The sequence below is a fragment of the Chrysemys picta genome, chromosome 11 (genome assembly GCF_011386835.1).
Source record: "Chrysemys picta bellii isolate R12L10 chromosome 11, ASM1138683v2, whole genome shotgun sequence".
NCBI lineage: Eukaryota > Metazoa > Chordata > Testudines > Emydidae > Chrysemys > Chrysemys picta.
Genome location: NC_088801.1, coordinates 56894292 through 56919825, shown reverse-complemented (window position 1 = coordinate 56919825; position 25534 = coordinate 56894292). Strand labels below are relative to the sequence as shown.

The 25534-nt window shown below is 41.5% G+C and overlaps 1 long non-coding RNA gene across 1 annotated transcript in view; it reads left to right on the top strand.

Moving 5' to 3' along the window:
• Positions 1-24184, top strand: part of LOC135974384 (uncharacterized) — a 212239-nt gene extending 188055 nt beyond the window's left edge. Inside the window, exon 3 of the long non-coding RNA XR_010591641.1 lies at positions 17948-24184. This is a non-coding gene — a long non-coding RNA (uncharacterized LOC135974384). The remainder of the gene's footprint in view (positions 1-17947) is intronic.
• The last annotated feature ends 1350 nt before the right edge of the window (positions 24185-25534 follow it).

Here is a 25534-nt window from a genome sequence, read left to right as displayed (position 1 = left end):
AACTAGTTAGCTATTATGGAAAAGATCCAAGAAGAGAAGTGCCCCCCAGGAGCATGACCCTGAGTGGTGCCCAGGGCTTGAGCGAACGGACTGGTTATTAAAACATCGCCCAGAGATGTTGGCAGAGGCAGTCCATCTTGTTGAAAATTATATTGCTTCAGGTAGCTCTAGGAAACCATGTACTGAGAACAAGAGGACCTGACCGAACAGAGCCCAGGACCAGTCGAGGGGAAAGACAACCTTGGAGTGGGCCCCCAGAAACAGACTTGGGCAGCAGGGAATGCCAGGGAGTGGGGACATGTCTCAGGGCCCCTGGAACACGATGGTTGTCCAGAAAGGGATTTCCTTGTGTGAAAACAGAGACTGTTAAATGCATTGGGAATACCAAATAGGGGCTCCCAAATGACTCCTCCAGTGAGACTGCAAACCCTTAAACAGAACCCAATGCTCCCGCAGCCCTATGGGTATGCTGCTCATGCTGGGACAGACCCGTATGGAATGTAATTATGGGTAAGTATGGTCAGCCGAGACTTGATCTTGGAAGAATGCATCAGCAAAACTAGTGGTGTCCGTACAAATCAATGGGAAAAGGGTCAACTGACTAGTAGACTATGTCTTTGAACAGACCCTGGTATGGGAACAATTAGTCAGACAAGAAGGCTCTAGTGCATACGTGATGATGTGAAGCCTTACCCACCATGAAACATACAACTGACCTTGAAGAGCTGTACAGCCAACCTTCTTGTCAGGTTGGCCCCTATTTAGCATACCTGGTTATACTAGGCAGAGACTGGCAGTACTTACAAGAAGCGCTAGCAGACTGTGGGAGACACTCCCATAAAAGACCATCCCTTTTTGGCAGTCAGAGACAAGGGGTAGATGAACAACCTGACCCTAAGGAAGGGCCCTTAGGGCGTGGGAATCCACTGCCTCGGGTCTTGATGATGATAGAGACCGATGACCCTAGCACCAACATTCTTGCCTGGAACACTGACTGTGTACGAAAATAGCTGAGCCTGTGACAAATGGAGAAACACTGAAACCCGAACTACTGAGTCAGGGCCTCGTTTTGGACTCTGGGGTGAGTGGATATACCATGTTGAGCGAGATAAGCAGATGAACGAAGTCAGACCCCAATTTCTGGTCCCCTACCATTTATAAGAGCGAGGTAATGAGGCCAATACATAAGATACCATGTGCAGAGCACCTGGGGAAGGAAAAAACTCTCAACCAAATTGACACCCATTTTTATTGGCCGGGTATCCATAAAGACGTGAGCGGCTGTTATAGTTCCTGACTAGGGCATCAGCACATTTTAGTCATGTCACACAGTCCTTCCAGGTCATTCTACTATGATCAACTAACACAGCCACCATAGCAAATGAACTGCTGAAACTGTTTTCTCAGTTGGGAATCCCTAAAGAAATCCTGATCAATCAAGGCTTTAATTTCATGTGCCAGTTAGGAAGGAACTATACAACCTATTGAAAGCTAAAACACTGTGAACATTAGTTTGCCACCCACAAATGGATGGCCTGGTAAAACTTTCTAATCAAACTTTAAGAGAAATGTTGTGAATGCGGACTCCCAACATTGGGAACAACTACTCACACCTCTGCTATTCACCAACAGGAAAGACGCCCCCGATCCTCCATGGGCTTTCCACCTTTCATGCTCTGGTATGGAAGACAACCCAATGGCACTCTAGATCTATTGCGAGTATCCTGGGAAATACAGGACCCTCCATGGTCATTCATGATCTTGTACATTCTCCAGTTATGGAGACAACCTAAAGAACTGGGAGCGTTTGCCAGAGAAAACCTTTTGCAGGCTCAACACAAACATATGAGTACAAGAATGGCCATACTGGGTCAGGCCAATGGTCCATCTAGCCCAGTATCCTTTTTTCTGACAGTAGCCCATGTCAGATGCTTCAGAGAGGATGAACAAAACAGGGCAAACTATTGAGCGATTCATCCCCTGTTGTCCAGTCCCAGCTTCTAGCACTCAGAGGTTTAGGGACATCCAGAGAAAAGGGGTTGTGTCTCTGATCATCTTGGCTAATAGCCTTTGGTGGACCTAGCCTCCATGAACTTACCTAATTCTTTTTTTTAACACAATTATATTTTTTGGCGTTCACAATATCCCCTGGCAATGAGTTCCACGGGTTGACTGTGTGTTGTGTGAAGAAGTACTTCCTTATGTTTATTTTAAAACTGCTGTCTATTAATTTCATTGGGTGACCTCTGGTTTATGTGTTATGTGAAGGAGTAAATAACACTTCCTTATTCACTTTCTCCACACCATTCATAATTTTATAGACCTTTATCCCCCCTTAGTCATCTCTTTTTAAGATGAACAGTCCCAGTCTTTTTCATCTCTCGTATGGAAGCTGTTCCATGCCCCTAATCATTTCTGGGTTTGGGCTGAATCATGGCTGCGGCTGAGATCTGGACTGGACAATGCCAAAATTTGGTCTTGGCCAGGCTTTGACCAGAAATGACTGTATTCAATGGTGAGTTTCATCCAGACCTGAACCAGAAGATAGACCCCTTTCAGTTTCCGATCTGAGCCAGAAGCTAAATCATAGAGGAAATGTGGGATAGTGGACATGTCGGGACAGGATATAAAATGCTAAGCTCGGCACAAGGCTCTTTGGACAGTGATTATTTATTACATGTAACTAACAAAACTAGAATCGGTGCCTTGCCTCTTTAAAGGCAAAACCAAAGAAACAAACCAAGGTCTTGAAACATGAGTATGTACAAGATGGGAAAGGGGGCTAAATTTATTTCAGCTTGCCCAAGAGAGGTAGGACTTTCTCAGTATCAAGGTTTTCCAGCCCATGGGTATCCCCTACTTTCTCCTTGAGCCCATCACTCTGGTTCCTTTTGAAGGGACTGAGCAAAGTCACTGATCTCCCACAGCTACCCTGCCCTAGGAGATTGCAGGTCCCTGCAACAAGGGCAAGGAGCTGATATCTTCTTGTAGAGAACGGTTAACCTTTTTCTTACTTCCACATAATAGATAGGTTTGGATTTGGAGTCCAATGTGAATTGGCTGAAATTCTAAGAGTTCAGATCTGGAGTTCCAGGTTATTTACTGTGTCTCCAGTGAACTTAGCACAAGACTCATACTGTTATGAATGTTACTTTTAAGGATGGGAAGACCGTTAAAAAGGTTCATTTCAGCTGGGTTAAGCATTTTGTATAGGGATATTTATCTGAAACTTTCCTGAACTGTCCAAATTTCATGGGTCTTCAATACTTGAGAGACCAGATTCCCCTCCCATGAGACTTCTGGTAGTTTCTGCTTCCAGTTAGACCAGAAATACCCCAAGAGTGTCCTTTTCCTTACAGCACATTGGCCTTTCCAGGCCTGGCTGGGACCTAGAGATCTATATGATTGGGGGGTGGGGGGAAGCCATGGGAGAAAAAATTAACTGAACTATTTTCAAACATAACCAAAGATTTGGCCAATGCTGGGGTCAGATTGTGATGGAACAAGGGAGAGGGTTTATTACACCGTCCAAGCCCGTTGGTTAGGTACCTTACAAAGGGATTTCCATTCAGAGTGATGGTAACTCCCCTGATGTTCTGCACATCAGTCTAGTTACTCAGTCACACTGCAATGTTAGATTGATTCCTATTTATACTTCAGATCCTCTTTATCTCCAAAACAAGGACTCTCTGTCTTTCACACAAATTGAAGTTTACTTCACGCCCCCATACCAACCAGAGGACCTTCTTAGGGGTAAGATTACAAAGGCCTGCAGCTCTTATGTTGAATGGAATATAAAAGGGATTAACATAAAGTAATTGTTTAGACATAGTAAAGTCTGAAAGGTTTAAGTGGATTGAAACTGAAGACAGAGGGGTTTCCGAGCCTTTGTAGCTAGAAAGAAGGAAGTCACTCAGATTAAAAACAGCAATAATACAATGTGCCTGTCTGATAGAAGCAAGTGCTCTTGTAGAAATGAATTCAGTACAAGAGGAGGTGGAACAGTGTTCTAATGCAAGTTTTATAAAATCCATTGCAATATGCACGTGTGATGGCAGACAATAGGAATGACAATAGGTATCCACAGAGAGATTATATTAGGATTGGATTGATAGTACCTGACTGTATGTGGCTGAGAGAAATATTATTATTAAGCATTTCTGATCTCTGCATTTCTCACACGTGACTTCATCCTGTGTCAGTTACATATGACAGGTCAAATTCAATGTGTGCCAAAAATGTTTACACCACTGCTCACAACCATATGTTTTATTTATGCCATGTGGTCAGGTGGAAGTTATTTTGGAAAGTATTTTTCAGAATGTATTGGTTTAAAATGTTTGTTTCTTTAATAGTTAAGGGACTGGATTCACCCCTGTGTTGAAAACCGCTTGTCAAAGGGGCGGGGTGGGGGAGAAAGGAAAATGTCAGGGAGCTAGTAATGACTGACTGATTCTCAAACAGCCTTGATCCCAGCTCTGGTATAATTTAGGCCTTGTTTATAAAGTTTCATCAATAATTTACAGGTGCAATCTAAACCAGTCTGAGTCCCCTCCCTTTCCCACCCTTGCTGGCAGAATGGTCAACAAGGCCGTTTGGACAGAGTCTGGCTTAGGAGCTGCTGCAATGAAGGCAGTGACTCTCTCCCTATATATATATGTGTGTGTGTGTATATGCATATATCCACATAGCACTAGATCTGGTTGGACATTAGTATTTTTCTATGGAAAAAACGGGGCAAATATTTTTTTCATAAACTGTATGTGAAAATTTTCTGGTTTTTGACAAAAAAAAAACCCTACTAACATTTTTTAGGTTTCAATTATTTTCACTTTTTGAAAAGCAAAAAACTTGATGTGATTTTTGTTTTTCTATTGAAACAAAAATTTTCTGTGAAATTTGCCTTTCCTAAATTTTGAGTGCTTAATTTGCAATCTAAATAACATTCTTCTGACGTAGTTTTGTGTGTGTGTGTGTGTGTGTGTGTATCATCACAGTGACAATAGGATGGAGAGTTGCTGTTTGAAGGGAAAATGTGGGATGGAGAGAGAATGAGAAGGAAAATTTAGTCCATTTTATTATATTTCTATATAATAAGGTTGTTACAAGGAGGAAGGCAAAAATTGTTCTCATTAACCTCTAAGAATAGGACAAGAGGCAATGGGCTTAAATTGCAGCAAGGGAGATTTAGGAAAAACTTCCTGTCAAGGTAGTTAAGCACTGGAACAAATTGCCTAGGGAAGTTGTGGAATCTGTCATTGGAGGTTTTTAAGAGCAGGTTAGACCAAGACCTGTCAGGAATGGTCTAGTTTTTACTTAGTCCTGCCTTGAATGCAGGGGACAGGACTAGATGATCTTTCGAGGTCCCTTCCAGTCCTCTGATTCTATGATTCTATCTATAATCTGAAGCAGTGAGGAATGGGAACATTATAGGATGTAAATGGATAGAGAGAATAATTCTGTCAGTATCTCTTTTAGATACTAGCTGATAGATGTCATAATGAGAGGGAGCAAGGACTTACACTGTGGCGCACCTGGCATACATATAACATACCTGAGTAACTGTGTGACCTTACTAGGCCTTCACCTTAATTTTTCCCAACTTCTCCATCTTACACTCAGATCTGACCTTTCTTGTAAACCCTTGTTGCTCTTTTAGGCAGGGACCATACCTGTAAAGTGCCCACCTGACTGTGGGCACTGAATAATTTGATAACAATAATACTTTATATATATATATATATATATATATATATATAATATAAAGAGAGAGAGAGAAGATCTTTATCCACAATACTGTGTACAGTAAGTATACAGTGGGTATAAGAGCATTCAAGGAGGAATAAAGCTGAATTATCTCATGTTCCACAAATGAATATTTCGCTCTTACTGGACTGAATATGTGGCCCTCAAACACAGGAAGGTGTTGTTAGCCACTGCTGTTGTCAGCAACAATCCTCATCGAAGAATGAACCGAACTGAAGAGATAACAGAAAATTTGTCTCTCTTGTTCCCCGTCCCTCCTCTTCTGAATGAGCTGTTAAAAGACCAAGGCAAGCTGTTGTAGAGCTACCACAAAAAACAAAGAGCTCTCAGCTCAGGGTGTGTCAATGGGTTGGCATGGAGCAACAGCCCCCACAAGGAAAAGTTCTGTCACCCCATCTGAGATATCACTTAACCGTGGCAGCTCTCCAGAGGCAGAATGGGTCCCACCTGTTTGCAATGTGTTTAGCTATTAATATTTATATAGTAGTTCAGGGGAGTAAAAAAAAGGATAAAATCCATCAAATTGTATGTCATCTTTGGTGCTTTAAAATAAAAAAAATAATCCCTGCAGTAGGGGGAGGAAGGAGTGATCCAGTTTCTTGCCTGCACAGGAAGAATTCTGCTTACATCCCCCCACCCCAATGTTCAAGCCTGGAAATAGCTCTCCACAAACCATGTGGTATCTGTTGTACTGAGCCCCAGCTACCTATCAATACTCCATCTAGGCCCAGTCCTGAGAGGTGCTGGGTGCTAACGAGAGGGGAGCACTGTCAGGACCTCAAAGAATAGAGTCTGCAGTGACCACGTGATCTGACCAGTGAAGCTAGAAGAGAATTCTGCAACACACAACCCAGGAAGGGGGGAGTAATGTGAAATGGTAACAGAAGAAAATACTGAAAGAGAGGAAGGGTGGTTATGCTCTGTCTGAATCATCAAGTATGTGCAGTAAAAGGCCCTTTTTACTCTTCAGCAAGCTCTACCAAACTGCACAAGATGTTCAAGTTCTGGTGGCTGACTGAAAATTCAGCAGCACCCTTAGGTAAATTAAAAAGGAGAGGTATATAATGAATTATATATGCAGCACGGGAGAGCAAGGTTCAGTTCCCAGCTCTGGCATTGACTTCCTATGGAACCTTGGGTAAGTCATGCAATCTGTGTTTCAGTCCCCCATCTGCATAATGGGGATAATAATAACCCTTTGTCTTTTCTATTTAGATTTACAGATTCTTTGGGGTAGGGACTGTCTCTTAATGTGTGTACGTACAGTGTCCACTCCAGCGGGGCCCCTGTCTCACCCCTATAATACAAATAATTAATATTAATAACATATTGACTTCCATACTCCATTGACTTTGTTTGTACAATTCCTAACGTAATAGGGTTTCGATCTAGATTGATGCCTCTAGATAGCTAAGCAAAACAAATAGTAATAATGTAAGTTGTTTGGTGGCACCATGACAGATATTTGAACCAATCAGGTACTTTTGTCTGAGTCTATTTCCGATGCACAGAAACAAGAATGCAGAGCTCATGCTACATCTGAAATCTGAAGATAGAGAATATACCATGCTGGCATGAGACCATAAATACTTTAGTGACCCATCAAAACTATACATTATACAAAGGCCTTGATTCTTTTGTATTAATACAATTTTATTGGATTTTATTTTTTTTCTAGCTGAGGAGACTCTAACATTCCAGTTTAATGTTCTGATTAATGAGCGTAAACAATGCTTTTAAGATACCTTTTACCTGTGTATAATCAAGCTATCTAGCCACCAGTAACTGCAAATGTCACAGATTTCAATGGTCTCTTTGGGACTTTTAATCTGTTTGCTTTTTTAAAGGAGGTGATTTTATTTTTACATTAAGGAAGCATTAGCATCATTAAATGGGCTCCCACTTTATGATAACTGCAAATGTCACATTGATCCAGAAAGATAAGAAAATGTGCTCATCTTTGGAACAATATCCAAAGCAAGAGCAGGCAACCCACACTATTTGCATTAAAAAACAAATTGTATAAATGCAGAAGATTGATGTGCCATCTGTTCATGTCCTTCACTTTTCTGGCTCCGCTGTGTTGAGATATTTTTATGAATAGTTACGTTTATTATTTTGAAAATGAGCCACAGGTTAAAAAAGTTTATGATGGGTAATATAAGTTGAAGATACTGGTTTACTGTATTTCAGGTATAAAAGCTGGTATAAAAATTAAACTCTCTGCTATCAAATGAACGACACTGTTCTGGTTTAAATGTTAGGATCCTGGTAAAGTGCTTACCTGCAATACTAAGAGTTTAAGAAATGGATCAAACTATCTAACAAATCTATTGTACTTCCCCAGAGGGGAATCCAGGAAAGCACAATGTTTAAGAAAGTTACTGGCTTGCTTTTCCACACACAGGTAAATGATCTGGGTGGAGTACATGTAAACAAAGGGATACACGTTACATTTTTAAACAAAACATGCTCTTAAGCTTCAGTTATGGTTGTGAATAGATCGTTGAGTTGCAAAAATTAATTGTTAGAATGTTAGTATTTAAAAAATTGAAACTGAGATTAAAAATAAAACTGAAACAGTAACTGAAAAAGTATAACTGCAGAAAGTTTAGCAATACGTTCTTGAGAGAATATACCAACATCTCTTACACTCCTTGCTTATTCTCTACTTAATAGTAGTTGATCACAAATAGCTTCCACATTAAATGTCTTCCCTTTTGCCTGTATTAATTATAATAGCATGTTTTTTTGTTGTGTGATTGTATTTATTTATTTGCATTCTAGTACCTAGAAGGCCCGACTGAGGATCTAGCTCCATTGAACTTGACAATGTACCCACTCATAATAAGACACAGATGCTGCCCCAGAAAATGTACAGTTTAAATAGACAAGATGGCCAAAGGGTGGGGAAAGAGGAAGTAGTACTATCCCCGTTTTATAAATGGGGAATTGAACCACAGGGCCCAAAGTCACACAAGAAGTCTACGGCCAGGCTGGGCACTGCTAGGGAGGATTAGGAGATTTAGAACCAGGAAGAAGAAGAAAAAGTCAGAGAGGCACTAAAAAGGAGGGAGAGATTGAAAGAATATAATACAAAGGGATTGCGGGGTGCTCAGATGCTAGGCAATGAATCCCTAGATAGAGAGGGTGCAATTGATGTGAAAACGGGTAGAAGTAATAATTTATGTGTGCGTATCTGAGAAATACTCAAACTCATTGGGGCACTCTGCTCTTGGGGAGCAGTGTTTGTTGGTAAATGTAACGATTTCCTATTGACAAGTTATTCTCCTCAAGAAATCAAGTTAAAAACACATCACACTATGCTCATTTTTAAATGCTTTAAAATCTTTCTAAATGCAGGATGTTGCACCTGTGTTTCAAATTTTTCTGGAGAGGATAGCCACATTCCCTGATTCTTTTTTGCTACTACCCCACAGTTTCGGAAAGTTGCCCCTTTTTCTGTTTGTCCTAGCCATAGGCCTGAGTTAATCTGATTAGCTACGGGCCTGAGTTAATCATAACACCCAAATGACTCGCATTGTATACACACAAATAAAATATTGCAATATATGATACAATTACATTTTTAAATGTCATGGGAAATTCTCGTTAATCTGCATTAACTCATTTACTTCTATTGAAAGAATAAGGAGTATACACGTAAAAGCAGAAAGGCAAACAATGATTTAGCAAATCCTGTAGCAGAATTTTCCAATGCACTTTTATTACAGGAGTGTTTTCTAAGATAGTCTTTCTTAAATCCTATGAATGGCTTTGTGGAACAGGATGGAGATGACTATTTTAGACACAGTAATTCCTTCTTATCGGCTTGCACATCACTAAGAGGCAAACATTATTTGGTTCTCTGATGTTGTACGCTTGAATCCTTGAGTCTAATTCTTTGCTTCTTTGCACCTCACATAGGCAAAATTCAGTAGTACACCTGGTTTGTGTTCACTTTGCTCAGGTGCAAATGGCTACACAGGATCAGGGCAGTGGGGAATGCCCTCACTGTAAGCTAATTCTGAACATACTCAATGCTGGGGATCATCAGTCTTCATGGAATCAGACACCATATCTGAGGGACTAATAAAATCAGGGCCAGTGGAAGGATGTTTCGTGCCCTAGGTGAAACTTCCACCTTGCGCCCCCATCCCCGTCCCTGAGCCCCCGCCCTGAGGCACACACCCCCTCCCCCCCCGCGGCACCTCCCCGCCCTGAGGCCTAAGCTGATTGGTGCCACAAGCCTAGGAGGTGGGAGAAGTGAAGCAGCAACTGTGTGCTTGGGGAGGAAGCGGAGCAGGGGTGAGCTGCTTCACTTCTCCCGCCTCTCAGGCTTGTGGCGCCAATCAGCTTAGGCGCCACAAGCCTGGGAGGCGGGAGAAGTGAAGCTGCCACGATGTGCTCGGGGAGGAGGCGGAGCTGGGGTGAGCTGGGGCGGGGAGTTCCCCTGTGTGCCGCCGCCCCCCTTGCTGCAGGCGGCCCTCCCCGCGCTCCACTGCCACAGCTCCCTCCGCCTAAAGGCCGATGGCGACCGGGGTGGCCGAAGATCTGGCTGCCGCGGTCGCTGTCGAAGAAAATGGCGCCCTCCAAATCCTAGTGCCCTAGGCGACTGCCTAGGTCGCCTAAATGGTTGCACTGGCCCTGGATAAAATATGTTGTGACTTAGCCTAACGTTTTTTAAACCTAATTTAGAATAGCTCATTGTTGTTTGTTGTTGTAGCACCTCAGGGCCCCAATTGAGACCAAGACCCCCTTGTGCTTGGTATTGTACAAACACATAGTAAGACATAATCTCTGCCCTAAAGTGCTTACGGTCAAAACAGACAAGGCAAACAAAGAGCAGGAGGGGAAATGGGACAGAGAGGTGAAGTGACTTGCCCAGGGTGAAAAATCAGGCTGAGCTCGAAATAGAAGCCCCAATCCACAGGTCAGTCCACTGCCTCTCTAAGCATAGGCAGGGAGAGATTTTACGATAAAGGCTCAGTGAGCTGCAGAAGTGCTCCCAGCCTTTTTTTTATGGTTGGGGGAGTTCAGTTAGCAAGTGCCAACCAAGCTGCCCGTCTCAGCCCTGAGCCTGCAGTTTCCTCAGAACAATCCAGATTTGTATCTAGCATTAAGAAACACGTAATTTACATCAGTTGTAAAGCAATGACCATTCAGAGAGCTTTTTTGTTTTCTAATGACAATTATTTGAGGTTTCGTCTTTGTGTGGCAATTAGCATCGTTACTATAATGTAGATGCATATAGTGTCACAACACGATTTTTTACAAAATTCACTTATGACTTTGCTTCTCTGTCTACCTCTTGAGAGTAATAGTTCCAGAGTAGCCATAATTTGTGCAAATATTGCACTCCTCACACTCTCTATAATTATGGATCATTTACATAATACATAATTTTTAAAACCCCACTGCCAGCTAGAAGGGAAAAATCATCTGAAGCTGCAATGTCATTAGAAGGCTGTATCTGAAAGCTGTGGGAAAGTAACATTTGTGTTTATCTGATCGTACATTCAATTAGAACAGTGGTTCCCCAAGTGGGGCCCCTGGACCTCTGGGGGTCCACTGGGAGTTATTCAGGGGTTCACCCCTTCAGCCAGCTGCGGAACGCTCCGGAACAACATTCTGGCACTTTTGTCCCACGGAGGACACCATTTTGAGATTTGCTCCTAGTTGCTACCACAATACAAATAATAAATATTAATATCACATGTTCCCAAATAGGATTGTCAAATTAAACCAGGATTTATGGTTTACCCATAATATGGTTTATCTATTGTTTGGATTACTTATAATCCAAATTGCCTTTTGGTCCTTGTATTGAAAAGTACTTGAATTTTACTTGCATTTTTCTAATATTATGAACTCTTGATTTTGTACCAGTTTGGGGTTTTCCATGAGCCTTTTGTAGAGTCAATGTTTACCTGTGCTAGGAAAATAAAATATATTTGCCTAAAATCCAAAGTCTACTCTTAGTTACTTTAATTTCAGTGAAACTTCATTTGTATAAAGGAGCAGAATTCCCCCAATAAATGTTGTTACAATGTCTGCAAGCAGTAGGACTGGGATTTTCAAAACCGCTCGGGGCAGTTAGGTACCCAACTCGTACCCGGTTTCAATGGGATCTGAGCACCTGGCTCTTGGATTCTTTTACAAATTCCAGCCTACATATATAGCATCCTTACAAAAAAGCAAACAAAGAAGGGCAATGGACACGTTCTAAAAGTGCTTTCCTTGTAGGATATTATGCAATTAACTATAATGTATCAAATACAAAATATGAAGATTGTGAAAAGGCTGTGCACATCTTGAGGTTCTAATGAGACCCAAACGCTGTCATTGTGATCATCTTCATTTCCTCAGAACTTCTTGGGAAGGGATGTCTAGCTTAATAACATACAGCTAGGCTGTATATTTATTTTCCTTTCACTGTCTCTGAACATTATCTTCCATGGCATTAGCGAGAGCAGACCCTGGATCAAAGATGATACCATCTGCAGAAGTAATGGTGACTCTAGGCATGACCCCACAGGTGGGATATCAGTGATACTTATATATATGCTTAAGTGCAGTGCAGGGTCAGTACCAGAGTGCTCAGTAGGTTCAAGCCCCAAAACACTCTTCACAGATGAGAAAAAGGGGAAATTTATGCCACTGCAAAAACATTTTATTTGAATGCCCTCAATCGCATTGGTGGATGACCTCAAGGGCAGGGAAAGGCGGTTCTGCCTAGGGTGTGTTTCATGTCTGATCCCAGAAAAACCACATAACAATTTTACTGATCTTTGTCACAGCAAATAGGTTCCAAAGAGAGTGAGACAAAACTAAGTCTTGGAACAAGAAAAATCTAGCATTGGTTTATATATTCTTCTGTGGGAAACCTCTTGAGCTTTGCTTTTAGTCAGTGCCAGGGTGTGGAAATCTAGCTTTTGGTAATGAAAACCGTTATTTACACAACACTTAGACCGCAACACTCATTAACTCAACAAGATGAAGACTGTTCCCCAGACAATGGAAGTTAGATATTCAGTGTATTGTTGTGCCATTCCTTTGCTGTTTATGCAATGGAAGATGTTTGCATATTACATTTGTCACAGACAAATACGGGGTATCAGATGTAGTGGTATTACTTTAAAATAGAATTGGAAAATTCAACTAAATATGTTCAGCTCCAGAATACTTTTGACGTTCTAAGTTAAAATTCCGGTAACCTTACAAGAATGTGGTGTGATGTGAAAGTAGGTGACTCAGGATTGGTAAAGGAATACAAAATTTCTTAATGCTAGATAACTAATGCAAATCAAAGGCAGCTTGATAGTGTCTGAAAATCATGATCACTTCAAGTTTTTTTGCTGGACTGTGTGAAAAGAGTTGCTGGTCTAGTTCCTCATGAAAAGGTGAATATTTCTGGGTTTTTTTTTAATCACAACTGAAATTAAGCAACACACATTGTAAAAGTCTATCTTTATGTGCATGCAAATGCAGCCAAACATGTGTTACATAGAAGATAACTTCATGGACCAGGAATCTAACTTGAGGAGAAGCCATTATTGATCAACTGGTTAGATCTGTTTGTAAATGACCTAGCACGCTTTTGGCACAATGAAAGAAAAAATCGTAATCAACAGGAAAATAACCAAATGAGAACCTGAAAGTAATAAGGAAGCTTGGTATGAATGATCATGAGCTACTCAAAGTCACCATACTAAAGTCCAGGTTAATTGAATTTGGTAGTAGAATGGTATTCGATTTTAGGAAGGCAAATTCTGAGGAATTTATTTTGTTTTATTTAAATAAGGATTCGAATAGATAATGAATTAAGAAATCTAGTGAGTAAAGTACAATAGAAGGAAGGATTAAAATCCATTAATGCAGAAGATTATTAGGTAATTCTAAAAGACACCACAATTTAAGTAAAACAGATTGTAATTCTGTTCTTATATGTAAAGCAAGATTTTGATATATGGAGTGACAAAAATGTAAATTTCTAAGCCTTTCAATATGAATTTTTTGCCAATTTTTTTGGATGAAAATGATGAGACAGTTCAGAATGGCTCTCCTGAAGAGTTAAGGGCTTTTGAACAAAGTGTTCGCTGGCATTCCGACAGCACTGAAGGCAGAACACTACTGCTTGGGCTCAACAGCTCCATAGATCCCCCTGCACCTCTTCTCAGAGGAGCAAAGGCACTGTTTATCCCATTGCTTGTTAAAAAGGAAACCGCTCCACTGCAGACTGTCTAGTATACTCTGGAACTGAGACCTTTAGTAGGGGGGACTGGTGAACCAGGGAATAAAAATAACTTTTTGGAGCAGGGACTGTCTTTTTGCTTTGTGTTTGTATAGGACCTAGCAGAACGGGATCCTGGTCATTGCTTTGGGTTTGTAGACACTACTATAATAGAAATAATAGTAAATAGCACCCCCTAGGCAAATCTTTGCCCATTTTAAGGACTGAAATGCAGCTGAAAGAATGTTGATGTTCTGAAATATTTGGATGATGTCTTTTCATTTCTTGTTTCTAGAGCTAGAGGTGGCCAATCACAATAAGAAAGCTTGTTCTTGAGAAATATCCAGCCTAACTCAAGCAATTTGACTAGTAAGAATGAGCAGTGAGACTTCTGGATGCTTATGTGAACCTGAACACTGAATCATGTGATGTCCTCCCATTTCTAACACTGAGCATACCCGAGCAGTTAATATTGTGGACTCCACCTTAAACCTCATTATTGCTTTCTTTTCCTGTTGCTCTCGATGAGACAAATCCTTGGCTGGGGTAAAATGGCACTCCACTTACTTCAATGGTGCTACCCCACTTTCCACCAGCTGAGGATCTGGCCTGAAGTGTACATTTCTGAGAGAAAGATGGTGCACTGAGTTGTAGTGTGGGAATCCTTGTTTTTGCTTGAAATACGCTATACTGGTAACTTATTTAAAAAAAAAAAAACAATTTAAATTAAAATAACAGTAACTTCTCAGAGAGACAAGGTGGGTGAGGTAATATCTCTTATTGGACCAACTTACACAGAACTCTTCTCCTTGTCTCTCTCTCCAACAGTAGTTGATCCAATAAAAGATATTACCTCAGCCACTTTGTCTCTCTAATATCCTGGGACCAACGCAGTTACAACAATACTGCATAGGAACCTCTCAATTCTCTGAAATAACTTAGTCTGGGTTTTCACATGACCCTATGATGTTAGGCACCCAAATGTCACTGAAAGTCACCTGACTATTGTGACTATCCCTTGACAATGCCTCTCCAAAGCATGGTGAAGTTAAGGTAATAGCTATTGTCATGCTATCCAATTGCAGAGTCAATGTTGGAAGGTTTTTAAGAACTGACACCATACGGGATCATTTAAAAACGTATCAGCTCTCAAATTAGCTAGTGTTTGTACCTGCTTGTAGAATAGATTAATGCATGCGTACTACTACATCACTCACTACACAGGGGCTGCATAACGGGCCATACGCTGCCCACACTGCAGAGACACACTAGTGCAAGGACATTCCTAGGCTGCTTAGCTGAAGCACACCTGTGCTTCACCACTTCTCAACCAATGCTTTGGTTTGTTTACTTTCTGCTTTTGTAGCACATTTGAAAGATAGGGGTCAGTTCCCCAGCTGCTGTAAATCCACATAGCCCTGTTGACTTCAATGGACCCATGCTGCTTTATACTAAGTGAGGAACTAGCCTTATACTCGCAATACACTCTCTGATATAAACGCATTAATTATTTAAAATATGTACTCTCTCCCTGCCATTAGTGATACTGTAATCAAGCTTCTGTCAGTTACTTAACCTTCACGATCATGCCCTGACTGCTCCTTTAGGGTCTTACATATTTTGGGGGAAGGTCCTGCTAGCAAAACAGTTTACTCATAAGCTACTGATATTACACATCATCAAGTTATTCATGTGATAGTGTTTTCTCAGCCCTTCTTTATCCTCTACTGTGTTCAATAGAACAACTCACATGTTTAAAGCTATGCAGATGGGTCCGTGTTTGCAGGATCGGGGCCTTAGTATGCAATGTTACTGGGCAATAATGGTGTAACCACAAACCTTGATTGTCTGTTTAATATCTCAGATGTTTCCATTTGCATTTCATTAAAACTTGGCAAAAGGTTATCAACTCAGATCCAAAATTCTCACAAAAATTGTTCTAATATGTAAAGTAAGTTTTGATTTATGGAGTGACAAAAATGTAAATTTCTAAGCATTTTAGATAATTTTTATTGCCAAACTTTAGACTAAACTGACATTTTTAAAAAAATGCAATGTTCTGTTCTTTATTGTGGAGTAAAGACTTTGGAAATTGAAATTTTTTACCCACATTTACAAATGTTATGTATTACTTATTATTTAACATGTATATTGTTGTAGTGCCAAAACAGCACAATGGAGTCCCAGTGCTGTACAACACATAATAGTATCCGTAACTATAGTTAATTTAGATCTCAAGAAAATCTTTCACATCAAAATTAGAAAAGTGATACCTCTTTCCAGCTAACATTATTTGTAGTTTTGCCTAGGGAAAAAAAATGCTAGAAAAAAATGTAAATACCTAATTTACAAAACAAAATCCCTGAAATTTAAATTTAATTTTCAGAATTTCTTTTCAAATATCCAAAATATTAAGATAAATTTTCCATACTGTTCTGCTTTGTTGCTGTTTATATACATAGAACAGGTGGGGGTGGGGTGTCTCTTGTCTATAATCACATTCATTAAAAGTCTGAATTTTTCTAGTTGCATCATCTTGAGTATCTTTTTCTACCAAAACATTTTCTATTGTGATGTTAATTTTAAATCTGGTTAAATTTTGATATTTCATGCAATTTAACCAGCTATAACCCATCCCATTAAGTGCATTGTTCTGGAGGGAAAATATAATGTAGTGTGGATTTGTGCCTTTTTATTGTTATATGGGAAAAATACATAAATGGGATACTTTGCAAAAATTCTTTTAATTAGATCAGCTCATAGTGTAAGTCCCAAGGGGCCAAACCTTGCTGACTTTACCCATTGGTACTGTTCACCTGCATAAGGCCTGAAGAATTTGATTCAGATATGTCCCAAATTTGTTAATTAAATAGCTGTCCATTTGTATTTTGTACTTCATACTGACTAGAGCTGTTTATCTGCGGCAGAAAATTTTGACTTTTCAAAATTTCTCTCCATTCCCAACTAGAGCAAAAAAAGTTGAAATACTAATTCACAAAAAGAAAACGTCTGAAGTTTTCGATTCAGAAGGGCTGAAACAGAAACATTGACATTTTCGATTGAAGACAAAATTTCATTTTTAATTGATATCGTTTTGACTTGAAATGAGATTTTTTTTTTTGATTCTCCAATCAGGTAATAAATTTTTTTTGGTCAAAACTGACACTTGTCCATCGAAAATGTCAAGTGTGAAAAACTAGGCTTTCTAATGAGAAAACTGATCAATCAAAAAATGCTAATCAGCTCTAATGCAGACACTCTGAAGCACAAAGAGCCCAAACACAAATAGAGATGGGTGCTGTTATAAGGACCTAGGAAAGCAGATGCAAAATAGTCTTCACAGGGGAGTTGTTATTGTTTCTATTTAATCTGGGTGCAGCATCCCCAGAGAGGTTTATTTCAGTCCAGTGGTTAGCATAGATCAGAACAGGAGAGGAAGCCCCCCTGACGTGGCACCGCATCAGTTTGGGGTGACAGAATGCAGCAAGAGGAGGGGAATGGGGACAAGAGGAGAAATGTATCCAAAAGCAGCTCTGTCCCCAAGTAGATCTGTGGCGCTGATATTCCCCACCCCCATTTCTATTAATCCCATTATTTGGACTTCTCCAGAATGAATGAATATATATATATTCATATATATTCTTTCATATAGATATATATGAAAGAAAGAGGCCTAGGGAATTCTCCTCTGGAAATGTCTGAAATACGAGATGCTTTTTCCTGCATTTTAAAAGATTTCAGACATTAGAAAATTTAGAGTGAAAGCAAAGTCTCTGTGTTTTGTGGCATTCACCTGCCCTTCTCTCCAGAAGGGAGAGGGAAACAGCAGGAATTAGGGGTCGTCTCCTTACTCATTTTACCAAGGAAGGAAGAGGAACAAATCAAGCTCCGGAAGAGAAGAGATGGATAGGTCTCATCCAAGCCTTTCCTGTCTCCTTCCCCCGGCAGGTGCTGCTGCTCCACCTACTGGTGCTAAAGGTTGGGATCTCTGGATGGTTCTTAATCACACTGCTCCTACTTCAGTCTCCTACATGGTGGATGCTCACTTCATCACCAGAGAGCTGGGGAGCAGAACTTTCTCAAGTGAAGGAGAGGCATGGAAGTTGTGCTGATCTTCCTCCGGACTTTGAAGACATGTTGAGTTTTGAAGAGCAGCTGTTCTAGTTAGTACAAGGAAAGAGAATCCATTTCAAAATTGTGTGTGTATATAGAGTGTGTGTGTGTGTGTATATAGAGTGTGTGTGTGTGTGTGTGATATAAAGAATTAGGAAGGGAATCATTTTTATTTTATCAGCAAAAAGATAATGATCAAACCCTCACACATCACACACACAAATTGCTCCAATACATTATTGCATGGAGCCCAATACTGCAAACACTTATGCCTGAAATTAAGCAAGTGAATATGAGTACTCCCACTGACTTCAACAGGGCTACTCAGATGCTTAAACACGCGAATAAGTGTTCGCAGGATTGGGGCTGTGATCTGTAAAAGTAAAGTTCAATTTTCACTGACACAGAAATCACAACTAGAATTTCTTATGTACAACAGAGAAAAAACAATCTCTCGAACCCTAGTCTGTTCAACTTTTTTCCATATAAATGGGCTTTATTGCTAAATCTCCTTTTATTACTTTTTTGAGCCTGTGAACAAAAATATTACACTAGGTAACCTTCTTACATGTGATCTGCTTAAAGTAAAAAGTATTTTCAAAAACTTAAACATCTTGTGTCTTAGTTACTAATGGGTGAAAACTAGAACCTCAGATAAAATTTCAGGGACTTCAGCTTTTAAATCCAGGCATATAAACCCATGATTTCTGATTCAAAACCAGAAGAGGCCTATTTTTCCATTTGGGTTTAGGCATGACAGAAATCACATGATATCAACCTATCTTATGAGATTTTGCCCTAGGTGTCCTTAAAATCTCATAAATAAGTGTTGTGAGATTTCAGCTTCATTGAATCTGAACCTGAACCAAAACTGTAGTTGCAATTTGAACTCAAACCCCAAACCTTTACCTAAATCTAATCCAAATCTACATACTACTTCCTTGGTTCACCTCTAAACCATTGGTAACATGAGTGTGAGGTTTAGATACAAGATAATTTAATAAATCGATTGCATGTGATGATGCACCCTGTCACAGCTGTCCAAACTGATAATTTATCAGTATGAACATTTCACTATGATTTGGTGATGTCTTTGTCAGCATATGGTGAGTACTGCATGCTGAATTGTTTGCATTATTTCATAAACAAAAGAATTACAGTTTTAAGAAAGATTAGTATGCTTTCCCCTATATTTGCGTTAATTATAAGTACACTGTATCCAAGTACTGATATAACTTTATTGTATAGAAGTCTTCAAGAAAAACAGTATTTTTGTGAAAGATGATTGTAGTTTCAATAGCAACTCCCTCTTATTACTTAAAAAACATATATTTAGCCAGATACCATGAACACTAAGTTTAGTTTGCTTGGCAGCACTTCAACCAGCTCTTTTATAATCTTTGTATTTAACATCCCAAATAAGCCATAATTCGCTGGACATGCTGAGCAGTGACTATACAGATCCTGTGTTTTAACATAAAAGTATAAAATTACAGAGATTTGATCAATTATTTTCAAAAATGTAAATGCATTGAAATGGTGTAGAAGAGAACCACATTGGTCTTCATTACATCTGAAATCAAAAATTGTTGGGAACCAGGAAAAAAAAAAGAGCTGACAAGAACTGGTTCTTGGATGGGGGGGAATAGCTTTCCTTGATGCACTGAATGAATTCAAAAGAAAGTGGCTAATGTAGCATTTCTTAATAACAAACCTTTCATCTTTAAAATGACAAATGTAATTTTGTACTCTGTTTTATCACAGGATTGCTTGAACCTATGCTTCTCTTTATCTCGGACAGCGTATGTAGCCCTCACTACTGAAATTGAGTGGTCACCTATTTCCAGGGTTATCCAAATCAAAGAGTGTGGTAAACTTCATCTTACCTTCCATAAAGATCTTCTCATTCATTCAGGCAGAGCTGGGAGGAGTTATGGAAAAATGTTGGGCATTGAGCTTGGTCAAATGTGTTTATTATTTTCCCTCCTGTTTCCTCCACAAAGGAGAATGTTTGTTTTAAAGACACCATCTTCTTTGAATCCTTTCAAGAGCTGGGTTTTTGTCAGGACTTGTCTACACTTACTGGGGTATCGACACACAGTGATTGATGCATCGGCGGTCGATTTAGTGGGTCTAGTGAAGACCCATTAAATCGACTGCAGATTGCTCTGCCGTCGACTTCTGTACTCCACCTAAATGAGAAGTGCAAGGGTGGACCCCGCGGTAAGTGGATTTAACTGGTACATCAACTTCAGCTATGTTATGCATGTAGCTGAGGTTGCATAACTTAGATTGATCTTCCCCCATAGTGTAGACAAGGCCTCAGTCTTTAACCCAGCTTGGGCAGTCCCTTGGATTAGGAATGACACTAATCACAGCTACAGTTGCTCTGTTGATTGTTCCACACATTCAGTTAACCATGCAGTGATATCTTAGGAAAAAAACTTTCTAATTCCTGGGGCAGGACTCTGGAATCCCTAGAAAATAGAATGTCCCCTAAAAAAATCCAACTAAGGTTCTATGCAAGATGCAGAGCCTTCTGAGATGAAATCCTAGCCCCATTGAAGTCAATGGAAAAACTCCCATTGGCTTCAATGGAGCCAGAATTCCAGCCCTGGAGTTTTAATTCATTCTGTGTAGAAACCGGCTGCCTGGAATGGACTTGCAAAATAAAGCTAATAGTTAACCACTTTAACACCAACTTATAGTGCTAATTCCAGAAACGCTTTCGTGGGTAAGAACCTCACTTCTTCAGATGCAAGAACCTCACTTCTTCAGATGCAAGTCTTGCATCTGAAGAAGTGAGGTTCTTACCCACGAAAGCTTATGCTCCCAATACTTCTGTTAGTCTTAAAGGTGCCACAGGACCCTCTGTTGCTTTTTACAGATTCAGACTAACACGGCTACCCCTCTGATACTAAGATAAAAATAAATTTGTTAGTCTCTAAGGTGCCACAAGTACTCCTGTTCTTTTTGCGGATACAGACTAACACGGCTGCTACTCTGAAACCTAAGATAAAAATGTGCATTTTCAAACAACAGTCTACCTGGAGAAGTTGAAGCTTGGTCAATTAAAAAAAAATCTAGTGATGCTTGGTCCTAGGGGCTTAGTTGATGTTATTTTTCTCAGACTTTTTGATGCTAAAAGGTACTTAACTATATTTTGCATCTTCATAGGCTATACTCTGCCATAAGAATAATAAAGCATTAAAGGCAGCTAAACGGTTATGGAAATATTTTCAAGAGCTCTCAGGATTGGCTTGATTCTGATTCAAATTGAGTTTGACTTCAATGGGAACAGAGTAAGGCCAATACAGAGCGCATGTGAAACTCTCATCCATAGTGGCATGCTTACTATGTGAGCACTGGCGGACTTTGTGGGCAAAAGACACTTTTCACTTGCCTTAGGGCAAAAGAAAAGACCTAGGGCAAAATCCTGGTCCCACTGAATTCAATAAAAGTTTTGCCATTGATTTCACTGGGGTCAGGGTTTCACCTCAAGAGTTAATGCAGGGTATCAGTGCTAACCCTTCTCTTCCCTGGTTTTTAACAAGCAAGCAAATAAACTATTTCAAAGTCTGCTCTCCTTTCTCCTTTTTTTGGCTCTGCTCACACCCAACAATTCCCACTGATTTTTCTAGTTTCCCAAAAGTGCAAAAACTTCACTCTGCAATGTTCAGGACAAAAACACAACAGCAGTATTGGTGTGAAGCAGGGCCGGCTCTAGGTTTTTTGCCACCCCAAGCAAAAAAAAATTTTGGCTGCCCCTCACCCCAGCCCTGGGCTCTCAACCCCCCCACCCCCCCACCAGTGCCTTCCCCCACCCGCACCCCCTGCCACCCCAGCCCTGGGCTCTCAACCCCCCCCCACCACCAGTGCCCCCCGCAACCCGCACCTCCTGCAGCCTCAGTGCTGGGCTCTCCACCCCATCTGCACCCCCTGCCGCCCCAGCCCTGGGCTCTCTTCCCCCCCCCCGACCCCTGCCGCCCCAGCCCGGGCTCCCCCGCACCAGTGCTGATTCTGCCCGCTTCCCCCTTGCCTCCAGCTGGTCTGGCGCTGGCAGGGTCGGGGTAAGCAGTGGGGCTCTTGGGCCGCACCTCAGTCCACGGTCCCTTCAGCCGGGCTCCCGCCTCCAGGACCGTCTGGGACCCGGGAGGGCAGAGCCGGGGAACCGCCCCGGCAGGGGGCTGAGGAGCCGGGGCAGGGTGGCCCCAGAGGGAACGGAACACCGGAGAGTGGGACATGGGCCCCGCACGGCAGCGCCCCGCCCTCTATGGCCCCGCTGCTGCTGCTTCTGGCCGCCCTGCCGCAGTCCCTGGGTGGCTCGGGCCGCTTTGCCCAGCCCCGGCTGCAGCGCTGGGGGGCGGCCATCCTGCGGCACCTGCAGGCGGCTCCTTGTGCCCCGCAGGGCAGCCCCCAGCCCTAGTGTCCCCCGCTTGGAGCCTGCCCGGCCCAGCCACAAGGTGCGGGCGCTGCTCCCCTGTGACGCTAACCGCAGTGGCTCCAGGGTGCCCCCCGCGCCCGACGCGCTGCTGTTGCCAGGGCCGGCTCTAGGCTTTTGCTGCCGGAAGCAAAAAAAAAAAAATGGCCGGAATGCCGCCCCTGAAAATGTGCCACCCCAAGCACATGCTTGGTTTGCTGGTGCCTAAAGCCAGCCCTGGTGTGAAGGTTGCCATATTGTTTCTGCAGCTTTCTTAAGCTTTGAGATGGTTGAGATTTTTTGTGAGTTTTATTGAGGCTCCCAGTGAAGTCATTCTGAAAGTTATACAGTGGTTTCCATGGCTTATTTGTTACAAAGGTTTTAAACAGCTCATTGAAATTAACAATAAAGTCACTCATTTTTACTGAGTGAATGGGTGAATGGCAGTAACTTTGCAAGTGTGAATTTTCATTTGAACAGTTCATTCACTTCATTTCTTGTTCACCACATTCTATATAAGTCAGTCTATCTTGAGGTTTATTTCATCACTGGGCAAGAAGATGGTTCTTAGAAATGTAAACCAACATCTATCTTAAAAGGTCCAGAGAGGAAGGATGATCCAGTGGTTTGGTCATAGGTTTTGAGAGACCAGGAGTTAATTCTCTGCTCTGCCACAGATTTGCTGTGACCTTGGGCAAGTCACTTAGCCGCTCTGTGCTTCAGTTCCCCATCAGTACAATAGGGATAACAGCATGGCCCTGACTCTCAGGGATGTTGTGAGGATGAATACATTACTTTCTGAACTTGTCACTATGATGTTTCACTCCATATTCTTTATGAAAATATGCTTATGATATGAATATGACACAACTGAGATGTACTTCATGCAAGATGGGTCGTAAAAGATATCATTGGAAAGGTTATGATTTATTGAATGTGATTATCCAATTTTTATGCCTGTATCATTTCTGTATCTGAAGTTAGGAATGTTGACTATGTATCTGTATTTCAACTGTGCTATTTTGGGTGACGGCCACTGCTGACACTTCAGGTACAACAATGGAAAAGCCAGACAGGGCGGATGGCCCATCAGTGAGGACAATGGACTGTGGAAAGGCTTAGTGTTCCTGGGGACGCTCCATACTGCCACTAAATCATGAACGCTGTGATCCTACAGAGTCAGGTGGTCTTGTCACCTGATACTAGGTTTGCGCCACAGCTCAAAGATACTTGGGACTTCTTGTAACTTTCCACTGGAAGGGAAGGGGGGTTGAGTTTGGGGAAAAAAGGATTCCCTCCTTATGTAAATCCTATTTAAGGGTGGGGAGGAAGGCAAATGGGATCTCTCCTCTCCATGGCCCGTCTGCCCAAGAAGAAAGACTGCTAGAGCCACCGGAAGGGAAGGCGGGGGCGGGGGAGTCCAGACTGAGACAGGGGTCCAGTCTGAAAAGGAATATAACTGGAACTCTGAACCACAGAAACTTTGCAACCTGTCTAAAATAACATTCAGGGTAAGAAATTACATTTTGTAACCTGTTTCTTAAGTATATTGAGCTTAGCTTGCGTGCTTTGTTTTATTTCTCAGTAATCTGCTTTGTGCTGTGTGTTATCTCTTATATTCACTTAAAATTCACCTCTTATATTCACTTAAAATTCACCTTTTGTAGTTAATAAACGTATTTCTTGTTTATAATATAACTCAGTTTATGTAATTTCTAACTGGGGGGGCAAGAAGTTGTGCATATCTCCCTCCACATTGAGGGAAGGGGCGAATTTCATAAAACCTTTGGGTTTGTACTCCATAAAGGGAGTGGGCACCAGAGTGTTGGGCCAAGCCCCTGAGGCTGAATCTTTTCAGAGCTGATCTCTGTCTCTCTGTGCAGCTGGGTGTGGCCCTGTCTGTGTGCTTGACTGGAAGAGGCTTGTGAGCCTCGCCCAGTAAGGCCAGGTAAAGGGGACCCAGAACAGGCTGACTCAGTGGCATCCCAGCACATCAGGTGACACCCCCAAGGGCCCAAACCCCACAATCTTTACAGTGGTGAGGGCCATATAAGTATCGGAGACGGATTCTTGTTCTGAGAATAGTCAGTCACATTCACAATGAACCTTTAAAGAAAAAAGTAAATTTGAAAAGAAATGTGAATTTATTTTAATTTCTGAATGAGTGTCAATGAAATGCTGGCCTGAAGAGGAGCAGCGGCCTCCTAGGTGACTGCAGTACTGCATATAGGTCAACTATTTTGCTTTCGCAGCTTAGTTATGAAATGGTATTGAATTTTTTAATTTCTCAAAGAGTAATTCTAAAAATGGTTCTGTCTAAATATAACAGCCCAGTTTCAGTGATAATTAAGGCAACGTTTTAAAAATAAAATACTGGGACACTTGTGTAGCGATATTTTTTAGGGTCTCAAAATACCCCTGCCAAAGATGAAAGATCACTTTTAAAAAAGTGCACTGGTGTCACGCCTGCCAGTCAACAGCCACACTTGTGTATTTCTCAGAGGGCAGGAGCTTTTCCCATTACAGTTCTGCATGAGCTTATCATGTGAAACATCAAACATGTGTTAACATGCATTCTGAACTTGTCTAAATACAGATGTTGCACCAATTTAATGCCAATTGGTTCATTTAAACTGATTGATACAGGGTGATTGGCTCCTTTAGAAGGAAGCAAGATCTAGTGCATCTGTGACTATTTACCTGCTGCCCAACTGGGCTTGTGAGAAGGCACTGGGGCCTTATAAAGGGCAAGACAGCAGCAGGTGAAGGATGGCTGCCCACTGACGTGTCTCAACCCAGGTAGGTAAGGATATTGCTGGAGGAGGCTCTGGCAGAGGCTGCAGAAAGCACAGGGTCCTGTAAGAGACCCTGAATAACCAGGGGAGGGCCAGGAGAGCAGCAGAGTGGGGTTGCCTGCTGACTTCTCTGATCCAGGGAGCGAGAGAGAGAGTTGAAGAAGGCTGGACTCCAGCTAGGAAGAGCTGGGATTGGTAGCTTGGTGA